General features: G+C 43.4%; 1 protein-coding gene across 3 annotated transcripts in view; it reads right to left on the bottom strand.

The window, feature by feature from the left end:
* Window positions 1-10432, bottom strand: part of KLHL2 (kelch-like family member 2) — a 164774-nt gene that overhangs the window by 33249 nt on the left and 121093 nt on the right. The window lies entirely within an intron of this gene.

The raw sequence follows: 10432 nt of genomic DNA, 5'->3' as shown, positions 1-10432 counted from the left end.
CAGAGATGGCAATGGCACCCCACTCAAGTTCTTTCCTTCCAAGGAGTAAGCGTCTTTTAATTTCATGGCTGCAGTCACCATCTGCAGTGATTTTGGGGCCCCCCAAAAAACAAAGTCTGACACTGTTTCTACTGTTTCCCCATCTATTTCTCATGAAGTGATGGGACCAGATGCCATGATCTTCGTTTTCTGCATGTCGAGCTTTAAGCCAACGTATTGACTCTCCTCTTTCACTTTCATCAAGAGGCTTTTTAGTTCCTCTTCACTTTCTCCCATAAGGGTGATGTCATCTGCATATCTGAGGTTACTGATATTTCTCCTGGCAATCTTGATTCCAGATTGTGTTTCTTCCAGCCCAGCGTTTCTCATGATGTACTCTGCATAGAAGTTAAATAAGCAGGGTGACAATATACAGTGTCTGGTATTCTTTCAGAATTTTCCACAGTTTATTGTGATACACACAGTCAAAGGCTTTGGCATAATCAAGAAAGCAGAAATAGACGTTTTTCTGGAACTCTCTTGCTTTTTCCATGATCCAGTGGATGTTGGCAATTTGATCTCTGGTTCCTCTGCCTTTTCTAAAACCAGCTTGAACATCTGCAAGTTCATGCTTCACATATTGCTGAAGCCTGGCTTGGAAAATTTTTAGCATTACTTTACTAGCGTGTGAGATGAGTGCAATTGTGCAGTAGTTTGAGCATTCTTTGGCATTGCCTTTCTTTGGGATTGGAATGAAAACTGATCTTTTCCAGTCCTGTTGCCACTAGGGAGTATTTTAGAGTTAAACATCTATTCCTTATGTGTTAATAAGACTATCAGTATTGAAATTTGTAAAACCTTTTGTAAAATCAGATGAACAGCATGATGTATTACACATTTGAATGTATTATGTAAAATATCAGAGGGCTTTAGAACATAATGATGTAAGGAGAGGAAGCTGCTTTATTTAAAAACTAAAGACTAAACAAACACATCTTAAAAGCTCATCAGTCTGAATATAAGACCATTATTTAAAACAACAGAATTAGTTTATGATATAGATAGCTCTGGGCTATCCTGGTGACTCAGATGGTAAAGAGTCTGACTGCAATGCAATCTTGCCTGGAGAACCCCATGGACAGAGGAGCCTGGCGGGCTATAGTCTATGGGGTTGAAAGAGTCAGATAAAATGGAGTGACTGTCCTTTGGACTGCAAGGAGATCCAACCAGTCCATTCTGAAGGAGATCAGCCCTGGGATTTCTTTGGAAGGAATGATGCTAAAGCTGAAACTCCAGTACTTTGGCCACCTCATGTGAAGAGTTGACTCATTGGAAAAGACTCTGATGCTGGGAGGGATTGGGGGCAGGAGGAGAAGGGGACGACAGAGGATGAGATGGCTGGATGGCATCACTGACTCGATGGACATGAGTCTGAGTGAAGTCCGGGCGTTGGTGATGGACAGGGAGGCCTGGCGTGCTGCGATTCATGGGGTCGCAAAGAGTCGGACACGACTGAGCGACTTAACTGAACTGAACACTTTTACTTTCATAGATAGCTCTGAATACTATGTAAGCAACTTATTTGGGGATCAAGTTATATACTATTTTATATCCTCACCTCCATTCCAGAAACCAGCGAGATTAACAATTCTTAAAAAACCAAAAAAAAAAAAACACCCAAACAAAAAAACACCTTTCTTTGATTTCACAAATATACTCATTCCTCCAAAGGGGAAGAGAGGACTATTAACACAACCAGTAACTTAAAAACTTAAAAGTAAATAAATAAATAATCATTTACAAAGTATCCTTTCCTCCACACCCAGCTCTCATTTTAAAGTGTGAACTCACAAGGAAATGTGGTTTTCAAATCCCAGCTCTGCCATTTGCTAGCTTGTAAAACCCTGGGCATGTTTTGTAATTTCTTTAAGTCTTGGCTTCCTCAACTGTAAAATGGGGATAATAAAAATACTTTACATAAGAAAGAATGCTGTGAGAATTAAATACCTTAATAGCTTATAAATAAGCATCTATAAAAGAAATGGCAACCCACTCCAGTATTCTTGCCTGGAAAATTCCATGGACAGAGGAGCCTGGCTGGGCTATATACAGTCAAAGGGATCGCAAAGAGTCAGATAACAACTGAGCATGCACACATGCACATGGTAAATGGTAAAGGTCCGATAATTCAGCTCCTACTGTATTGTGATACCTATGTTCTAAAGTAAAAATCTGCCAGGAATTGTAGGTATTTTCTAGGTCTTTACAATTAATTGTATTCTACTAGCAATTTATTTCAAAGGTTTTTTTAAAGAAGATTCAAGTACATGTTTTAACATACCATAAAAATGAATAGTTGGCTTCCCTTGTAGAAAACACAGGGCAAACCATGTCCCTAAGACTGAAGATATCAAAAGGAGAATACAGGGAAGTGCAGTTGATTGGAGCAGAGACTCACAAGTGGAAACCGTATGGGAACTGGTGCAAGTGTAGGAAAATCTCAGTGTGGAAATTTAAGCATTAAAAACACCATGGGGACCCAGTCACAGGGGGATTCTACAACACCGGGAGATTTCCTCCAGAAGCTCAAACGTTTCCACAGTAAATGTGAGACAAGAACCACCTGTAGCTTCTGTACGGAGAGGAGAAATGAAACGATTTTGAAATACCCAATGTATTGTGTTCTTAATGTTACCGAATCGCTAAGTCTGTGTGTCTGATGCACAGAGACACCTATCAATACTAAAACATTAAGAGTTTGGAACAAAGAAAGGTTTATTACAGATTCATACAGGGAGATGGGTGGCTCACACCCTAAGAACCACAAAGTTACTGAAAGCTTTTAGCAAGCCCCTTTAAAAGCAAAAACTGAGGGATGGGTAGTTAGTTGTTGCAAACTTCTTGGTGTCAGATCCTTTGCTCTTGAGGTCAGGTCATTGTCAGGTAACAATTTTCCTGTAAATGTCTACCAAACGAATGTTATTTGTTTATTGTTAACAGAATAATGTTACTCTGTCCTGACGAGAGCAAAGTCCCAAAGCACAACTTTCACCATCTGAGGTCACAATCATGGCTAAGAGGAGGCAGAGCTCAGCTACAGCTCCTCAGGGCCAGGTTCCCCACACACTGCCCACCTGTCACCCCTGAGGGAGCCGGGCATCCAACCCATCTGGCCCTCAGTGTCCTCAGGCTGCCCAAGTAGGGGAGACCAGGTCTCACAGACTGTGACCCAGACAAACGGACACTGCTATTAGGTCACAGACGGGTTCACTGCTGCCTTAAGGCCTGGGCCTCGGCGTGGAGGGGCTGAGTGAGGGCTCTGGAGCCCTGCAGGACAGAGTGTCCAGGTTGCTCCCTGGGCCCACCTGCTCACCTGTTGGCCCAAGGCTGGGTAAGCTAGAGGGCCTCCAGGAGAAGGCCTGAATCTGTCTCTTACCTCACTCTTCACCTGATGACCACCACACCACTGAACCTGGCTGAATCGCTTCCCTAATGGTCCCTCATTGACAGTTCCTTGTGGGCAGGGCCCACTGTGCTGCTGACCAATAGCTGGGCAGGACAGTTGGTTGCTTGGGGTGGGGAGGGGGCAGTGAGGTGGCACCAACCAATGGCTGAGTAAGACCTGTTGCCTAGTAACAGGGTGGGGAATAATGACAACAGCAATGGCTGCCTGCTAAGGCCTGTGCTCATTCTGATCTGTTACATTAACAAGATCTGCCCTCAGGAGAATCCAGTTAACCAGAGCCTAACTGACTGAAGTTAGAGAAACACCCAACTCCAGCCCACTCTGCCCAACCAGTTCCACCTAGGAGGGAGAAAGAAACCAGAGAAACACTTGTGAAGCTTAGTCCAGAGCCAAAAGCTCACTAACAAACCCTTCTAGTCATATATAGAAGGGTTCTTTCCCCACATCTCACTGCCAGATCTCTAAAGGCCTGTTTATAGCAGTTCACTGGGTACGTCACAAATGGCTATCAAGAGAAGAATTATGAGGCATTCCAAAAGGCAAAAGACACAACTTGAAGAGACAGACCAAGCATCGGAACCAGATATGGCAGGGATGCTGCATTTATCAAACTGGGAACTTAAAACACAATTTAACAACTATGATAAATTCAGGGTTTCCCTGGTGGCTCAGATGGTAAAGAGTCTGCCTGTAATTCAAGAGACCTGGGTTCAATCCCTGGGTTGGGAAGATCACCTGGAGAAGGAAATGGCAACCTACTCTAGTATTCTTGCCTGGACAATTCCATGGACAGAGGAGCCTGGTGAGCTACAGTCCATGTAGTCTCAAGAGTTGGACACGACTGAGTGACTAACACTTTAACTTTCACTATCATGATAAATATGCTCAGGGCTCTACTGGATAAAGTAGACAGCATGAAAGAATAGATGTGTAATGTAAACAGAGAGATGGAAATGTCTAAGAAAAAAATCAAAAAGAAATGCTAGAAAACAAAAACACTATAAGAAAAATGAAGAATGTCCTTGATGAGCTTATCAGTAGACTAGACAGGGCTGAGAAAAGAACCTGTGCCTTTGAGGACAATGGTGGATACATGTCATTATACATTGTCAAAACTCACAGAATATACAACACAAAGAGCAAACTATAATAAATACTATGGTCTTCAGTTAATAATAATGTATCAATACTGGCTCAGAATCTATAACAAATACACCACACTAATGTAAAATGTTGAAAATAGCAGAGGCTGTAAGAAGAGAGAGCACACAGGAAGAACTCTGCTCTGCCCCTCTCTGTCTATAAACCTACAACTGCTCTAACAAATTTTACTGAAAAAAGAGTGCACTAATAAAGAAAAACAGAAATGAATACTTTGTAACTGAATCTGTAATAAATCAAAAGTCAATGGAAGAAAGTAAAATTGGTATGTGAAAGACTACAAACTAAAGATTAAACTTAAATACCCAATTTGAAGAGATACCTAGTCTTTATAGCATATTACTTCACAACAGTACTTCAACACCTAGCATGAAATATTTAATAGGGTTAAAGATTTTAATAAACCATCATGATTAATTACAAAGATCATTTCTACACCTAAAATAAAATCCTAATTTTCATGATCTCAAAAGAAATTGACACAAAAAAATTACTTCAGAAGTTTTTATACTTTCTTTTTAAAGAAATGAGGAAAACCTTTTTTCAGTGGTTGGATCTGTGTTTCAAAGAAAAAAAAAGCACAAAGAGATCCTTTGTATTTAAAGTTCCCAAATAAATTCATTTTAGCGAAAATCTGGCAAATAGCATATAAACTCATATAAACTTTCAAATGCTTGTGATAACAAATTTGAAGTTCAAAGATAAATGTGTTAACAGCTACTGAATAAAAGACAAGTGAATATAAGCCTCTTTACTTCCTAATCATAAAATATTTCACTTCCAAATACAGGTCTGCAGTGATTTTACACTAAGTTCCTTTTATAATTTTAAAATCTGAATCAAAGAAAGAGGTTACCTCTACATACTTTTCACATGGGAAAAAATCCCTAATGAAAGTGAAAGTGAAGTTGCTCAGTCGTGTCCAACTCTTTGTGACCCCATGGATTGTAGTCTATCAGGCTCCTCCGTCCATGGCATTTTCCAGGCAAGAGTGCTGGAGTGGATTGCCATTTGCTTCTCTGGGGATCTTCCCGACCCAGGAATCGAACCTGGGTCTCCCACATTGCAGGCAGACGCTTTACTGTCTGAGCCACCATGGGAAAAAATCCCTAATAGTAACAAATATATTACTTTTCCAAATCATGACTGTACGGGTTACTCTAGCCTCTGCCTCACCAATCAAAACAATGGACTTGCTAAAAAATAAACCAGGTGACTTTTTAAAAATAAATAACTATTCATTAATAAATTTTGAAGCAAGGGCACTAGTAACCTATCCAAAGTCAAGTTTGGGCTCTGAATTCATCATGTACTCTTCATTAGTAGTACCCAAGACAGTCTGGTCATAGTGAAGAGTGCCGACAAAATGTGGTCCACTGGAGAAGGAAATGGCAGCCCAGTCTAACATTCTTACATCGAGAACCCCATGGACACTATGAAAAGGCAAAAAGATATTTCAACACAATATGAGTCTCCCCACCCCAGTTGGAAGGTGTCCAATATGCCACTGGAGGGCTTCCCTGGTGGCTCAGAGGGTAAAGCACCTGCCTGCAATGTGGGAGACCCGGGTTCAATCCCTGGGTCGGGAAGTTCCCCTGGAGAAGGAAATGGCAACCCACTCTAGTATTCTTGCCTGGAGAATCCCATGGATGGAAGAGCCTGATGGGCTACAGTCACAAAGAGTTGGACACGACTGAGCGAGCTCACTTCACTTCACTTCAAGTAAGAATGAAGAATTGGACACGACTGAGCGAGCTCACTTCACTTCACTTCAAGTAAGAATGAAGTGGCTAGGCCAAAGCGGAAACAACAGTCAGTTGTGGATGTATCTGGTGGTGAAAGTAAAGTCTGATGTCGTAAAGAACAAAACTGCATAAGAACCTGGAATGTTAGGTCCATGAATCACGGTAAATTGGCTGTGGTCAAGCAGGAGATGAATGAACATCAACATCTTAGGAATCAGTGAACTAAGGACAGGAATGGGCAACTTTTATAATAATCCAGATGACTATTATATCTATTATTGTGGGTAAGAATCTCTTAGAAGAAATGGAGTAGCCCTCATAGTCAACAAGAGTCAGAAAGGCAGTACTTGGCTGCAATCCCCGTTCGCAAGGCAAACCATTCAACAACACAGTGTGTATTAAGCCACTTCAGTCATGTCCTTTCGATGCTATGAACTATACCCTGCCAGGCTCCTCTGTCCATAGGATTCTCTAGGCAAGAATACTGGAATGGGTCTATGCCCTAACCACTGATGCCAGAGAAGCTGAAGCTGATCGGTTTTATGAAGACCTACAACACATACTAGAACACCAAAAAAGATTCATCAAAAGATTCCTACAAAAGTAGGAAGTTAAGAGATACCCACAACATGCAAGTTTGGCCTCGGAGTACAAAATTAAGCAGTGCAAAGGCTAACAGTTCTGTCAAGAGAACACACTGGTCATAGTAAACAACCACTCTACACATGGACATCACCAGATGGTCAATACTGAAATCAGACTGATCATGTTCTTTGCTGCCAAAGATGGAGAAGCTCAGCAAAAAGAGCTGACTGTGGCTCAGATCATGAGCTCCTTATTGCAAAATTCAGGCCTAAATTGAAGAAAGTAGGGAAAACCATCAGGGCATTCAGGTAGGAGCTAAGTCAAATTCCCTATGACTATACAGTGGAGGTGACAAACAGATTCAAGGGACTAGATCGGACAGACAGAGTGCCTGAAGACCTATGCATAGAGGTTCATGACACTGTAGAGGAGGTGGTGACCAAAGAAAAAGATATGCAAGAAGGCAGAGTGGATGTCTGAGGAGGCTCTACAAATAGCTGAGAAAAAAGAAGTGAAAGGCAAGGGAGAAGGGGAAAGAAAAGAAGTGAAAAGCAAAGGAGAAGGGGAAAGATATACCCAAATGAACAAAGAGTTCCAGAGAACAACAAGAAGAGGTAAGAAGGCCTTTTTAAATAAACAGGGCAAAAACCAGACGAAAACAATTGAATGGGAAGACCAGAGATCTCTTCAAGAAAATTAGAGATATCAAAGTGTCACGCGAGTGTATGTTCCTTGGTTCTTTGTCTCGTCACAACAAAGATTTGGAGCAACGGACATTAAAGCCCTCGGCGCGTCACAGCTCTTGGGTCTTGGACAAACAGTGCTACAGCTCTTAGGCAAATCAGTGTTACAGCTCTATTTTATTTAGAAGATAGCAGGAGAGTGAGAGAGAGAGAGAAAAAGAGAGAGAGAGAGAAGAGCGCACGTACGCGGGAGAGAGAGGGTCCATGAGAGAGCGCTTTGGCTCCTCCTTTTATATATTTTTTTCCTCCACCTGGGCCTGCCCTATGCAAATTGGGCTTAGCCAGGAGTGCTGTTTGTTCTGCCTGAAGTCTTCACTCTGGTCCTTGGACCTCCCTTTGACCTTCCTTTTCTTTTAGCCACCACCAAAAGGACTCCTTTTCCCTATGCTACCTACCTAACATTCCCCCCTCAAGAGATGGGAGGCCCAATTCTTTGGGAATAGGGGCGTCGAGGTCTTTCTGGCTACTTCCTGCTGAACTGGGGCGGCGAGGGGTATTGGGCCTCCCCCTCTTGCTAGTCTCAAGCCTCAGAGTACCCCCTCGTGAAGGCTCACCTCCCACAGCTCCCGAGTTGTCTGGTGCTCCTTCCTCGTACCCAAACGTGCCCCCATATCCGGGAGCACCTCCTCCACAAAAGCCAGCTCGAGTACGTCCCTTAGTTGAAACTGGAGGAGAATTCGGACCAACCTGGGTCCATAAGCCCTTCTTCCTCTTAGAACTAAGGCAGATCAAACAAGACCTGGGAAGTTATACAGATGACCCAGGCAAATATATAGATACATTCCAACATATTACCTTGGCCTTTGACTTGATGTGGAAAGACATCATGGTCATATTTAGTCAAACTTTATCTGATCCTGAACATACCAGGGTCTTAAAGGAAGCCCGGAGGTATGCAACAAGGCTCCACATGTCCAGTGATAGATACCCAGTAGGGGAAACTGCAGTCCCCTCGTCTGATCCTAATTGGAATTATAATGACCCTGAGCACATCTGGGAAAGAGATAATTTTCTAATCTGTGTGAAGGCAGGACCGAAAGAAGCCCAACAAAAAGTAATTAGCTATGCCCGGGTCTCAGCAATAACTCAGGAGCCCAATGAGAACCCCACTGCCTTTCTGGAGAGGCTAAAGGAGGCACTCCAAAAGTTTACCAACCTGGACTTAGACTCTTACGAGGGATGGGTGATTTTAAAGGACAAATTCCTGTCCCAATGTGCATCAGATATCAGAATTAAGTTACAGCAGCTACAACAGCAGGACCCTGCTGCCTCTTTAGATGAGATGGTCTAGACAGCCACCAATATCTTTTATAACAGAGAACAGGAGAGGGAGGCCAAGGTCCAGGAGAAGGAGAGAAAGAAAGAGACAAGGCATGCCCAGATGCTGGCCGCCCTCCAGAGAAGCCCTATGACAAACCCCGAGTCCTTGAGGGACAAGGCACAAGACAGATGCCTGATCTGTAGACAGGCGGGGCATTGGGCCAAAGAGTGTCCAAACCATGACAAGTCTCCTAGAACGGCTTGCCACAAATGCCATCAACTGGGACATTGGGCGGCACTCTGTCCTCGGGACCCAAGAGCCTCAAGGTCAAGCACCAAGCCTACCCTCACGATGGTTCAAGAGGACTGAAGCGGCCCACTCCAGCCAGCCCGCCTGTCACAGATAACCATCACAGGGCTGGAGCCGAGGGTGCAACTGGATGTGGCAGGTAGGTCCAAGAATTTCTTGGTTGACACAGGAGCTACCTACTCTGTCTTGATCTCCTACTCCGGAGCCTTCTCCTCCCAAACCTGTACCATTTTGGGTGCTACAGGAAAAGCAACTACTAAAAGATTCACCCGAGCACTTCTTTGTTGCTGGGATGGACAAATATTTTCCCACCAGTTTCTGGTGGTCCCTGAGTGTCCTACCCCCTTATTGGGAAGAGATATACTCACTAAACTGGGGACCACCCTTGTGATGGGAAGTTTTTCAGCCCCTAGAGCTCTACAGCTCCTGGTTACTACTGAAGAACCCATTACACCTTCAATAGAGAAGGACCAAAACCTATGGGAAGACAAAATTAACCCCCAGGTGTGGGATCAGGGAATTCCTGGACGAGCCCACCAAGCTGAACCGGTCATCATTGTCCTCTGAGATCCCACTCAGTTTCCTAACCGGAAACAATATCCTCTCAAAAGAGAGGCTCGGGAGGGACTACAGCCTTTAATAAATAAATTCCTTGCTTGCGGGCTACTGGTCCCTACCAGTTCGCCATGTAACACCCCAATCCTCTCAGTAAAGAAAAAAGACGGAACCTGGTGAATGGTTCAAGCTCTCCGGATCATAAATGAAGCTGTAATCCCCCTCCATTCCACAGTACTCAATCCCTATGTAATCTTGGGAGAAATCCCACCCAGTGCCAAGTGGTTTACTGTTTTGGATCTCAAAGATGCATTTTTTTGCATACCACTGGCTAAAGAATCCCAATACCTTTTTGCCTTTGAGTGGGAAGCCCCAGGAGAAAAACACCAACAGATGACTTGGACAGTATTACCTCAGGGGTTCAGAGATAGCCCCCACCTGTTTGGACAGGCCCTTAGCCGGGATCTCCTAGATCTGGACCTGGGACCTAATGGGAAAATATTACAATATGTAGATGACCTACTAATCTGCTCTCCAGATGAGAAAAGTGCCCAACAACATGCAATTCAGGTTCTAAACTTCTTGGCAGAAAGGGGATATAAAGTCTCCTGTGCTAAGGCACAGATGG

This window comes from Bison bison, unplaced genomic scaffold (genome assembly GCF_000754665.1).
Source record: "Bison bison bison isolate TAMUID 2011002044 unplaced genomic scaffold, Bison_UMD1.0 scf7180017864103, whole genome shotgun sequence".
Taxonomy (NCBI): Eukaryota; Metazoa; Chordata; class Mammalia; order Artiodactyla; family Bovidae; genus Bison; species Bison bison.
Note: the sequence above shows the minus strand (reverse complement) of the source record. Positions and strands in the feature narration are given on the sequence as shown.